This window comes from Piliocolobus tephrosceles, chromosome 7 (genome assembly GCF_002776525.5).
Source record: "Piliocolobus tephrosceles isolate RC106 chromosome 7, ASM277652v3, whole genome shotgun sequence".
Classification (NCBI taxonomy): domain Eukaryota; kingdom Metazoa; phylum Chordata; class Mammalia; order Primates; family Cercopithecidae; genus Piliocolobus; species Piliocolobus tephrosceles.
In genome coordinates, this window is record NC_045440.1 from 85,654,438 (window position 1) to 85,668,849 (window position 14,412).

The 14,412-nt window shown below is 33.4% G+C and overlaps 1 protein-coding gene across 20 annotated transcripts in view; it reads left to right on the top strand.

Annotated features, from left to right (window-relative positions):
* Positions 1–14,412, top strand: part of RALYL (RALY RNA binding protein like) — a 725,790-nt gene that overhangs the window by 496,050 nt on the left and 215,328 nt on the right. The gene's annotated exons all lie outside the window — the stretch shown is intronic.

Genomic DNA, 14,412 nt, shown 5'->3' on the forward strand with positions numbered 1-14,412 from the left:
CTCCATATTAAAGAAATTATAAGATTTGCATTTGAAGATGAAGAGAAATGACATCCTAAGCAAAGAAGTTGTGTGGACAAAAGCATTGATGAGAAAACACTATCTGTGTTCAAGGAACTACAAAGAAATTAGTATTTGAAAGGTCAGAACTGACAAGACCTGAGACTGGAAAGGTATTCAGAGTTAAAATCATGTAAGAATTGGCATGACATTTTAAGGTACTCAAACTTTTTCCTATAGGTGAGAAAAGTCAATCAGGACTTTGAAATGTCATACATGTAAGGTATACATACCTTACATACATGTCAGGGTACAGTTTATATTTCTGAGGATGTATTAGTTCAAGCTGCCCTGTCAAATTGTAATAGATTGGAAAGTCTAAGCAACAGCAATTTATTTTTTGCACAGTTTAGGAGGTAGAGAAGTCAATCATCAAGGGGCTGTCAAAGCAGGTTTTACCTGAGGCCTACTCTTGGCTGGTAGGCAGTTGCCATCTTGCTGTGTGCTCACGTGACTTCTTTATTGGGGCAAAGAGAGAGCAAGCTCTCTGGTGTCTTTCCTTATGAGGGCACTAATCCTTTTATCAGGATTCTACCCTCATGACCTCTTCTATCTCTCATTACCTCCCAAAGGCCCCATTTCCAAATACAGTCACATTGGAGGCTAGAGTTTTGACATGTGAATGTATTGAGACACAAACATTGAGTCCATAACAGGGGAGAAGGAAAGAAAGAAAAGAGCAGCTGTGAGGTGAAATCAGTGGGTTTGAGTGATCAATTGATTGACTGATTGTAGCTCAGAGAGAAGATACAATCTACTTTTTTCTCTACCCATTGTAACCCATCAACTCTATGCCACCAGGTGAGGCTACTGCACTAGTTTTCATCCTGGTTCCCTTCCTGCTCTTTACCCAACCCCCACCATCCTCCTCAGCACTATTCAGTTCTTTTCTAGTATCTGATTCTCTCCCAATTCAGGACAGTTGCACATTCTAGTGGAGAAAATAGGTAAGTGTACAAATAAATGCAACTCAATATGCTAAGTACTACTGAATGACAGAAGTTACTAATGGTACTATAGTCAGTTCTGTTATAAATATGACATACGTGTTCCTGAAAAATTATCACACCATGTAGAATTAGACAATTAAAAAAACACAGGGATAATGGTAAAACGGGCTGGAGTTGAACATTCAAAAATTTTGTGACTGCCATATTTTTAAAAATAAGAACGTAATGAAAATGGTAATGTTTTTGTGTGTGTGAATAGTTAAGAAACACGTAAATAATATAATAATGTGGGTATTTTTACCATAAAATCTGGTTTGCTTTTGGAAGTGGATATTAAAAGAGTTGCAGCTTGCAAATTATTAGGAAGTAGGAGGACGGTGAGCTGAAATCAGAGGAAAGGTTGTATTAGGTGCAGATAGGTGTGTCTTATAAAACACCCAGTGAGTGGAGAGAGCTGGTGCATGTTTGTGGTATGTGTGGATTAGGGTACATTTTGTGTATCCCCACGTAGCTTGGACACAGCTGGTGCAGTTTTTTGCATTCCCCTCATGTTTCTCATGGAGGAAATCATGCATAAGCAACCTTAATTTTTTTTCTTTATATCGATTCCTTTAGAACAACTTTACGTTTTCAAAACAAGCATTATAGCAGAACTGACAATAATTGTGCCTTGAACAGTTGGAAAAAGCATCGCAAAACTGGCAAAGTAAACTGAGCCCCCTAACATGAAAAGCTATGTATCAGCAGAAAAGAGGAAAGGGAACTAGGCCAAGGAAGCAACATGCATAGAGGGGATCAAGTGTGAAGGAGAACATCATGTTTGGCAAACTGCCAGCATGTTATTTTGCTATATTAATATATCATATTGTTTGTTTGTTTTGAGACTGGGTCCAGCTCTGTCACCCAGGCTGGAGTGCAATGGTGCAATCTCAGCTGACTGCAACCTCTGCCTGCTGGGTTCAAGCAATTCTCCTGCCTCAGCCTCCTGAGTGGTTGGGATTACAGGGGCACGCCCCCACACCCAGCTAATTTTTGTATTTTTAGTAAAGACCAGGTTTCACCATGTTGGTCAGGCTAGTCTTAAACTCCTGACCTCAAATGATCCTCCCATCTTGGCCTCCCAAAGTGCTGTGGTGGTTATAGGCATTAACCACCACACTCAGCCATTACTTCATAATGTTTTTAAAAGTTATTTTGAACTTTTATTATTTTCATCATCCTAAATGTTATAAATCACTTCCTTTTCCAACATTTGATTCTTTATTTCTCATTTCCTCCAGTGATGGGAAAAATAATTTGCCTTCGTTTGATGTCCAGAATCTTCATTTTATATATGTGCCTTTATTTTTGTGTAATCCACCTAATAACATGGCAACATTGTAAAAATTTCAAATACTTTCATTCTAACTGAATTAACTTTGCCTTGATGTTAAATATTACAAATAGTCTTTCCATGTTAGAAAATAAGTATCTTTCACATACTTGGAAATGACAAAAATGGCAACTTCATGAATTCTAATCCAGGGGTAATCATGTTTTCATTTTTTGTGTGTTCTGATATATTACAAACTTGATGGCTTAATGTTAATTAGAATTTTTAATTCAGCCAAAGAAATATTGTTCCTTGAGGTTTAATTTAACCTATTTCAAATTAACAAAATATAAAATGTATTCTTATATTATATGGATTCATTAAATCAATTAATTGCTTATTAAATTCCTACCATATGGATAAAATGATCTTAGGGTCTATAAGTCTATTTCATTTCATTTCACATCTTATAATTTCCAGTGTTCCCTCTTGTTGAGTATTGGTATATCTGTACTCAGAAGACTCTTGATAGAAGCACATTGAATGGGAAAAAATACCCAAGTGAAAACAACACTATTATTTCACTCAACTGATTAGGTTAATTGATTTCCTGATAGACATAGGCCTTACTCCACATGGATGATCAAATTTATTATAGTTTCTGATCCTTTGAGGACACTGAAATCTAAGTTTTATAGTAACTTGCTGCTTTATATAGACAAGTATCTTGGTTAACTCAGTTACTTGAAACACAGAAAATTAATAATTAAAAAAATGTGTTGCATAATTGGCAAAAATCACTGAACCTATTCAAACTACTTGTAGTACATTGAATTTTTTAGGGTTCTATGAAGTACTTGACAAGTTTTCTAAAAACTTACTTTCTGCAAAAATTCTATAATTTTTTTTGTTTGGGGTATTCATTCACTTTCTCACTACATCTTGAAGACAGTTGTGTCATTGAAATTGCTAAGATAGTTAATGTAATGACTTACGATGCAAACTCTGTTAGGTAAATCCTTTGATTCTTATTTTTATTTCTCATGATCTCATCTACCTTTTTGCTCAGTTCATTTTTTGGGCACTTTACAGATGGAAATAATATAAGTAAGATAATATATTCATAATCAGTTAATACTACTCTTTTGGGGGATAAATAAAAGAAAAAGAATTTAAATGGACAAAGGGACATTCAAAGTATTTCTTTTATTTAATTCCTCCAACTGCCATTGATGAACTAAGCTACTTCTCTATCCCTCATAGTTTTTTTTTTTTCTTTAACTTCAGAATGCATATTTGTAATATGAAACAATTCTAGATAAGACTTGCCTTTCTGTGTTAAATAATATGTAATATTCATCAGTATAGAATTTATTTGGAAGAGTCCTTGGAATTCTATAATCTAGAATGTTAGGAACAAGATACAAATAAATGCAAATATGTATCCAATAAGATGATTTCAAAATATACTACAATGTTCTAGTAAATAGCATGATGCTGGCATAAAAACAGATATAGAGATCAAATGAACAAAAGAGAGAACCCAGAAATACAACCACACATATTTGGTCAATTAAAGTGTGCCAAGAACACACAATGGGGAAAGGATAATCACTTCAGTAAGTGTTACTGGGAAAACTGGACATCTTAATACAGCAGAAGAAAAAAACTTGATTTTTGTCTTACCCTGTACACAAAAATCAAGTCAAAATTGATTAAGGATTTAAACATAAGACCTGAAACTGTAAAAATACTAGAAACACACTTAGGGAAAAAACTTTTTTTACACTAATCTGGGCAATGATTTTTTCTTTTTCTTTTTTTTTTTTTTTTTTTACTATAACCCCAAAAGCACAGGCAACAAAAGTAAAAGTAGAAAAATAGGGTTGCATCAAATGAAGAAGCTTCTTCACAGCAAAGGAAACAATCATGGATTGAATAGGCAACCTATGAAATGGGAAAAGATATTTGCAAACAATACATCCGAAAATGGGTTAATACCTAAAATACATAAGAAACTCAATAGCGAACAACAAATAATCTGATTAAGAAATGGTCAAAGGGATGTCAAAAGACATTTCTCAAGAGAAGACATACAAAGGGCCAACAGGTATATGAAAAAACTTTTCAACATCGCTAATGATCAGGGAAATGCAAATCCAAACCGCAATAAGATATTAACTCATACACTATTAGACTGACTCATATGCATTAGACTATTATCAAAAAGACAAAAGGTAGCAAGTGTCATCAGTGTAGAGGAAAAAGCCCTTTTACACTGTTATTGTGAATATAAATTGGTACAGCCATGATGGAACAGTATTGAGGTTCCTCAAAAAATTAAATCTAGAACTGCTACATCCTCCAGCAATTACACTACTTGTTGTATATTGAAAGGAAATGAAATCAGCATGTGTAAATATCATCACTCCTATGTTCCTTGTAGCATTATTCACAATATCCAAGATATGAAATCAACCTAAGTTTCCATCAGCAAATGAATGGATAAAGAAAATGTGGCACATATAAATTCAGTGGAATATTATTTAGCCTTAAAAAATTGAGGAAATCCTGTCTTTTATAACCACATGGAAGTATTTAGAGGACATCATGCTAAATTAAATAAGCCAGGCACAGAAAGACAAATACTACATGATTTCATTTACATGAGGAATCTAAAAAAGTCAAACCCATAAAAGCAGATAATAGGATGGTAGTTGGCAGGGGCTGAGGAATGGGAGAAATGGGAAGATGTTGGTCAAAGAGTATAAAGTTGCAGTTTTGCAGGATGAATAAGTCTGGGAGACTTAACCTACAGAATGGTGGCTATAGATAGTGCTGCGAGAGTACACCTTAAATGGTCTTATCATTTAATGGTCTTATCACACAAAAATGGTGATGGACATGTTAAGTGGCTTCATTATGGTAATCATTTCTTAATTTATATGTATATCAAAACATATACAATTATAAATTGTAAATATATACAATTTTTATCTGTTAATTATATTTCAATAAAGATAGAAAAATTTAAAAACAAAAAAGATTTAAAAAGAAATTTATAATGTAAAAACTATTGCTTTTAATAAAATTATCTGTTTCTCACATGCAAATAACATACAAATAGAAATCCGTCTTTAAACACATGCACACGTATGTCCATTGCGGCACTATTCACAATAGCAAAGACTTGGAATCAACCCAAATATCCATCAGTGACAGACTGGATTAAGAAAATGTGGCACATATACACCATGGAATACTATGCAGCCATAAAAAAGGATGAGTTTGCATCCTTTGTAGGGACATGGGTGCAGCTGGAAACCATCATTCTCAGCAAACTATCGCAAGAACAGAAAACCAAACACCACACGTTCTCACTCATAGGTGGGAACTGAACAGTGAGATCACTTGGACTCGGGAAGGGGAACATCACACACCGGAGGGGGAAGGGATTGCATTGGTAGTTATACCAGATGTAAAGGACGAGTTGATGGGTGCTGATGAGTTGATGGGTGCAGTACACCAACATGGCACAAGTATACATATGTAACAAACCTGCACGTTATGCACATGTACCATAAAACTTAAAGTATAATAATAATAATAATTTAGAAAGACAGATAATAAAATCATAAATGACACTCAACAATATATAATTTATAATAAAGTTAATTCAGAGCAAGAAAAAAAGAAATCTGTCTTTAAGTCTTATAGCCAAATATTAAATATTTTAAATCAGAAAATTGAAGAGAAGAAAGTGGTTGATAAATTCTAAAGCTGGATTATGAGGACCCAGATTTTGGAGATATCAGTGATATCATTCATTAATTTACATTTTAAAATAAATTTATCAGTGAAGCAAAGTTATAGAAATGTAATTGTATAGGTGGAAAATGACATAACTACTTTCAAATGGTGGAATTGCTAATAATTTTTATTTTTGTAAGACTGATTTTTGAGATTAAAAGAAAAAGAAATCTAGCATCTCCAAGCATTTTATAGTAATAACATTTTCCAGGCAAGTCAAAGCACTGTTTGGAGAATTTCCACATGGCTGGTATTTATTAAACCTAAAAGTTAAAATTACTTTCTTCAGTTTTATTAGACTACAAACATTTTCTATTGTTTGTCAGGATCACTTTATATGGCATCTAGAAATGATAAATGGGCTGTGATGAACTCTCCTGAAGGAAAGCCAAAGGGACTTTGGTTTCTGTCATATATAAAATATGGCATTCTGGTTTACAAGGAGGTTGTTTTGTCCACAGATCACTCTTGAGATAGAATCTGGGGCATTCTGGCCATCTCTGGCTATTTGCAAGTATAGATGATATTTCAGTTCTCTAAATGTTTTTTTTTTTTTTTTCCCATCATTAAGGAGTTGAAATGACAGTGAATTGAGAAAGATTCAAAAGAAAAGAGTAAGACTTCCAAATCATTATCTGATTATATTCCTAAGGAGGTAAGCACAGCCCCATTTAATTCAAGAAAGAGCAAATGAGCACCTTCTAAATCACACACACTGGGTTTTCCTTCCCCTCCCCTCATATCTTGAATAGAAGTGGTGAGGCCTATAGAAGATGGATTCCTGGGGTGTTAGGAAAGCAATAGGAAATAGTGAGTCTCCTGGAGGAAAGGGAGGAAAGGGATATTCCAGGTAGATAGAAAGCACATGGAAAAGAAATGATACTAAAATCACTGGAGTGAAAAAATATAGTCCAACTTTCTCATGTGCATAGATACAAAAATCCTAAACAAGAGCAAAATATTAGCAAATCAAATGCAGTGATTCATAAAAAGTATAAAACATCATGATCACATTGGGTTTATTCTAGAAATGCAGATATGGTAAAACATTTAAAAATACACTAAAATGTCACAATAAATGAGAAAAAATATACATCAGTAGATATATTTGACCAAATTCAATATCCAATCATGATTTACAAAAAAAAAAAAAAAAAAAAAAACCTTTGGAAAATTAGAATAGAAGGAATGTCTTTAATGTAACGCATTTCTGAAAATAGAAAAACATGCACATGAGTAAAATCATGCTTAGCAATGAATTATTGAAACTTTGTCTTGAAATGAAGAGTGAGAAAAAGATGTGCATTCACATCACTTATATTTAGTATTACACTGGATGTTATAGCCACTGAAGACAGAAATAAAAACCATCCCTATTTATAGATAACTTGATTGAATATACAGAAAAATCAAAAACAATATGGACGGCTCAGTTAGTTAAGCAATTCCAGAAGGTCAATATACAAAGTCATTTTTCATTCTATGTACCAGCAATAGCAATCAAACATAGAATATGAAATTTTAAAGGGATATCACTTAGAATAGCTTTTACAAATCTAATGTTTCAGCATAAATCTAATGGAATGTGTGTAAGACCACTACCCTGAAACCTGCAAAATCTGTTCATGGATTTGAAGACCTAAAATATAATTTCTCACAAATTAATCTATAGATTTAATGAAATATCTATTTCAACATATATCTGGTATGAATCCTTCTGCTGCAGGAACTGAAAAGCTAAATATGTAGCCTTATTTTGCATGTGTATGTTGTAACAGGTACAGCACAGTTCAGGATCTGGATATTTTCCAAATACTTGCATCTTGTTGGTTGTAGCAATGACAGTGATGGCAGATTATCTGGATGGGTCAATGTAATCACAAGAATCCTTCTACTAAAGAGGAAGGAGAATCAAAGTAAGAAAAGGGAGACATGGTAATGGATCCATGAAGTGGAGTGATGCAATAAGTTGAAGGAAGAAGCCATGAGCCAAGGATGGTAGGTAGCCTCTAGAAGTTAGAAAAGGCAAACAAAGAAATTATCTCCTGAAATCAATCTTCATAAGTAACATAGCCCAACCCATACCTTATTTTAAATGTCTAACTTCCAAGACCATCAGAGTAAATTTGTGTTGTTTTAAATTATCAAATTTGTGGTAATTTGTTAAAGCAACAACAGAAAACTAATACACTCATTCGATTCATAGATATTTGTAGAGCAACTAATATATCTCAGACACTGGCTGGCTTCTGGGGATAAAGTATTAGCCCGTTCTCACACTGCTAAAAAAGTGCCTGAGACTGGGCAATTTATAAAGCAAAGACGTTTAATTGACTTACAGTTTCACATAGCTGGGGAGGCCTCACAAAACTTATAATCATGGCAGAAGGGGAAGCAAACACATCCTTCTTCACATGATGGCAGGAAGGAGAAGTGTCAAGCAAAAGGGGAAAAGCCCATTATAGAACCAACAGATCTCATGAGAACTCACTCACTATCACAAGAACATCATGGAGATAACTGCCCCCATGATTCAATTACCTTCCACTGTGTCTCTCCCACAACATGTGGACATTATGGGAAAAACAATTGAAGGTGAGATTTGAGTGGGGACACAGCCAAACCATATTAATATAATACATGAAAACTTGAAGAGGAAAGAATATTTTCAGACTCATTTTATGAGGCCAGCATTACTCTGATACCAATGCCTGTCCAGGGCACTACAAGAAAAAAAAAATTACAGGCTGATATTTCTGATGAACATAGTTGTAAAAATTATCAACAACATAGAAACAAATAAAATTCAACAGCATTTTAAAAGAATCAGTGATCATGATCAAGTAGAATTTATCCCTGGGATATAAGAATCATTCAAATATGTAAATCAATCAATGTGATTCACCATATTAACATAATGAAGGAGAAAAACCATATGATCATCTCAGAGTTGAAGAAAAATACAATTTACAAAATTTAACATTCTTTCATGGTTACAAAAAAAGCTCTCAACAAATTAGGTATAAAACTAATGTACCCCAACACAATAAAGGCCATATGTGAGGAACCCACAGCTAACATTTAACCAATGGAGGAAAGTTGAAAGTTCTTCTATGATTAGGAACAAGATCCCCACTCTCTCCACTTCTATGCAACATAGCACTGGAAGTCCTAGCCAAAGCAACTGGGTAAGACAAAGAAATAAAATGCATCCAAATTGTAAAGGAGGAGTTGAATTTTCTCTGTTTGCAGGTGATATGATCTTATATAGAGAAATCCTAAAGACTCCACCAAAAATCTGATTCGTATCAGTCCATTAGAACTGATAAATTCAATAAAGTTGCAGGATACAAAATCAACATGCCAAGATCACTAGTGTTTCTATTCACTAACGAACTATTGGAAAAAAAAAAGATTAAGAAAACAATCTCATTTACAATAGCATCATAAAAAACATATCCATGAGTAAATTTAAGCAAGGAGGTGAAACACCTGTATACTGAGAACTAAAAAAAGGAATGAAAGAAATTGTAGAAGACACAAATAAATAGAAAAATACCTGTGTTTATAGATTAAAAGAATTAGTATTTTTTAAATGACTACTCAAAGCAATCTGTTGAGTCAATAAAATACCATAATTCCAACGACATTCTCCATAGAAATACAAAAAGCAATCCTCAAATATGTATGGAACCACAAAAGACCTTCAATAGCCAAGGTAATCTTGAACAAAAAGAACACAGCTGGAAGCATCATACTACCGAACTTTAAAATATATTACAAAGCTATAGTAATCAAAGTGGCATGGCACTGACATTTGCCAATAAATTATTGTTTTATGATATGTTCTAACCAGAAACACTGGAATAGGCTGTTTTTGTGTATGTTGTATTTGATATGTATTTTGAACAGCTACGTGGGTGTATCCAGTAATAATAGCTAATACTATACTTGTCATTCTTCTAAGCACTTTTTATGTATTGACTCATTTAATTCTTATAACAGTCCTGTAAATATATAATACGTGAGGAAACATTTATAGATGAAGAAACTGTGGTACGAAAATATGAAGTAACTCGACCAAAATCACACAGCTGACAAATGGCAAAACTAGGATTTAAATAAAGCAAGATGGTGTTGTTCAAGAACCAAAGGTGTTAAACCATCACAATTGTAATGCCTATAGAATTTAAACAGAATTCTACACAGGTATTTGGTCTACAAATATAAATTTAGTAAGGAAACTAAAAAGTCAATGGCATAGAAGCCAATAAATGGATTTTTCAGGAAATATCAGATATTAACTAATATCAAGAAGAATTAGGATTAACCAGAAATGCCTTGATTTGGTATTTTTATTATAAAAGTTTTCTTTTTTCCATTTTCTGAAGCCATATTTATTAATCACTATTTCTTGATAATGTGTCAGGTCTACACGTATGTTTCAGCAGTTTATTTTTATTTTCAGTAATTTTTTAAGCTGTCGCTAATCTGTTCATGTCATGGGCACCAACTCACATCTCAGCTTATATTTTTATAATATCCTCTAAGACATAAATAATTTATTCTGCTTCTGCTGAAAATTTCCAAAATGTCATGCCCCGTGATCTGCATGGAATTAATTCTTATTATATATTCATTGATATATTACAGGGCCTTCTATCACCACTGACTGCCACTTTTCAAAACTAGAACCATTATTTCAAGTGTCAGGGTACTGGTTACATTCATTCTCTTTGATATAAACAGATATTTTAACTGGTAGTTTTATTGAAATGTTACTTTTGAAAACTTTATGAATCACATATCTATTATAAGCAAAATTTTAAGATTAAGATGATGGCTATTTTATCTTTATCCCCTTGTATCTTGGACAAGTATACACTTAGTATTTGTTGCAAGAAGCAATGAGGTATAGAATTCTATTTACTAGTTATTGTTTTCTTAATCTGAGTAATGAGAAATTGTTTGCACTATGATTACAAATTGGTAGCAAACTTAGCAAAAAAAAAAAAAAAAGCATGTATCAACATCATTTGTTGAACACCAATTATGTATCATCATCATCCTGTTCTTAGATCAACATAGTCCACTGAACTTTCTACTGCTCTCAGTAATTCTCTCACTAATGCTTAATTATTGTTACCCATGGCTCCATTCTTTAAACACTCGTAATACAGCACTCATTCACTCAGCCTCAGAGAAGAGTGGACTACTCATTGTCAAGGGCCGTTTTTTCAATACACTGTCATAGCACCACAAATCTGCTATGAACAGGATGATAAATCAAATGAATGAATATATTCTGTAAGTTTGTGATCACCTGATTAGTGTCTGTATTCCCCAATAAAATAAAAGCTATACAAACAATCACGTCTGTTTTTACTTAGCATTACATCAACCAGATGACATAATTTAAGTGCACAAGTATACTATTAAAAAACTGAAGTTAAATTCATTTAATTTAAATGAGGGATCATATGTTAAATCCTAAATGTTCTAATAAAAAAAAGGTTAATCTTATCCAGATGGGAACATAACTATTTATGCTACTGAAAACACATGTGATCATCAACCCAAGAAAAAGGCAACCACAAAACAGAATTTTTTTTCCTCATTGAATCAAGATTAGGTAGTCACAAGCTGAAATCTTCATTCCTTCTTTGTTATACTATTTTCCTACAAACGTTTCTTTAAATGGCCTTAGAAGTTGGGAGCCAAAGGTTTTTGAAATTGAATAATCACCTTTTCACATGCTGTATTTGTGTTCAGATTTTGTGAATCCTCTAATGACTCATTTAAGTATTTATTGCGCTCTCCAGGTGAGCTTTCTGTAGCTTTTCAAGGCACGATTTAAAAATAATATAAGATTTTGTGTTTGCCAAACTAAAGAAGTTTTGAAAATAAAATGTGAGACTCTTTTTTTCCTACCATAATTTCTGTTTCTGTATCTAAGGCCCTTTAAGTAAACATCTAAAAATGGTTTTTATAATGGTAAGAGAATCATGAATTTCATTTACATATTTACTATTCACCTACTGCTGTGCTGGTAATGGCAAATGCAGAGTTTATTCAAATAATTCTATTTGAAACACATATAAGAGGTCAAAGAATATCCAGGTGGTTCTAAGCCCTTTAGCAGACACAAATACACACAAAATGAGGATTGGAGATGGATTTCTGAAATGCCCTTGGGCTATGTAATGCTAAATTATACCTGAAAATTCATTCTATTCAACTCAGCAGGCTGAAGTAGCTCATCAATGTGGTGTAATTATAACTAAATAGGAACAGGAAAGGAATTAGGAGGACAGGATTGCTGTGTATAATACTTTTGTAGACAGGCTGAAATGAATTCTATTAATGTATAATATTTTATGCACATTTTAAATTGGAAATAATTAGAAATTTTGGGGTAAAAATGTTGATATTATTCTTAGAAACAAAAGTATGCTGAATATGATCCATAAATCAAAATTGATATTTTTTAAAGTCCATAAAGAATTACATATCGTAGTATTGGTTTTTGTCTATTTTAAGCATTATATTTTTAAACTATGAACAAATCTTCTTAATGTCTAGACCAACATTTTCAAAATAGATCGGTTATGTATGTGTATGGGCACCTAATTTTCTGATATAATGTTATCTCCTTTTAATTGGAAATTTGTTCTGGGTCATTCTAACCTACTTGATTATTTTCCCTGAAGAACATTTTCCAAATCCATAATGGACCTTAGATTAGTGCAAATATATCATTTCAGTGGACTTCATGCACTGATTAGGCTTTACTTGAATATGTTTAGAATCACAATATATGCACCTCTAGAATTTTTTTTAACTTTTAAGTTCAGGAGTGAAAGTGCAGTTTTGTTATACAGGTAAACTTGTGGCATGGGGGTTTGCTGTACAGATTATTTCAGCACCCAGGTATTAAGCCTAGTACCTACTAGTTATTTTTTCTGATCTTCTCTCTTCCCCCACCCTCCACCCTCCAAAGACCCTAGTGTCTGTTTTTCCCCTCTATGTGTCCATATGTTCTCATCATTTAGCTCCCACTTACAAGGGAGAACACACTACTCTTTATCTGGAGTATGAGGATAGGTAAGTATCAGAATGCATTCTCTATTGAAATCTCACATATCCAATATATTCTCCCATTGTCTGACACTTTAAAAGCATGTATATTTGCCAAAATGACAATAACCCCAATAATTCCAACTAAAGTAAAATCCTAGATAGTGTTCTCTATTCTTAACTGTTTTCTGAATTTGGTTTGACAATTAGTTTTTCAACACATGAGATAGTGGTATCATGAACTGGGTACAGCTTTAGAAGCTCACAAAGTTATACACTCCAGCTCTGCTTCTTTTTTGCAAGCTCTTTGAACTTGGCCCTGGAACCTCAGTTCCCTTATCTGTAGGATGAGGACTCCTACCTCACATCACTGCTTTACAATTAAAGTAGCATAAACAAAATCCCTCACACAAAGTAAGCACTGAATAATTGTTCATTTTTATGATTCCATTTAGCTTCTGTAATTAATTAGTGAACTATTTTAATTAAAATATCTCATATATTTAATTCATTGCTTACATTATAAAGCTAACATTAGTGAACTTTAGCGGTGATGATGCAAAATTATAATATAGAGTCCCAACGATAATAACATATATTCTTTGAAGGAGAAAATGCAAGGTATCATACAGTGTAGTGCTGAGTCCCAGTTCATCTTTTTTAGCATCATGTATTTATTACCTGCCTCACACCAAGAATTTGTGCCCTACTACCACATATATAAAATAGAGTAGAGATACAATGAATTTTATATAGATAAAACATAACAGAGGAAAGAAATCCCACAGAACAGAAAGATGAAGCCAGATACTCTAGTTCAGAGTCCAGAAAGAAGAAAGTCAGGGCAAGTTTCAGGAAAGACAGACGTTGACTAAGATAGAATCAGCCAGGAAAAGAGAAAGACAGAACTCTGAGAAGTCAGCAGTGTGTACAATAGGATACTTCCTAATTTATGTCTCTGCCCTCCTCTGCCTCACGTGCCACTTCCTGGTCCCCACCATTGTCCTGGGTCTTCTGTGCTTGAGAATTTTCTCCAGCTACAATCTGGCCACTGAAGAATGACACATCCTACAAACACCTCAGAACACTGTTTTGCTAGGAAGCTTTACCACTCACAACCCTGTGGCTTTTAAGATAGATAGATAGATAGATAGATAGATAGATAGATAGATAGATAGATAGATAGATAGATAGATAGATAGA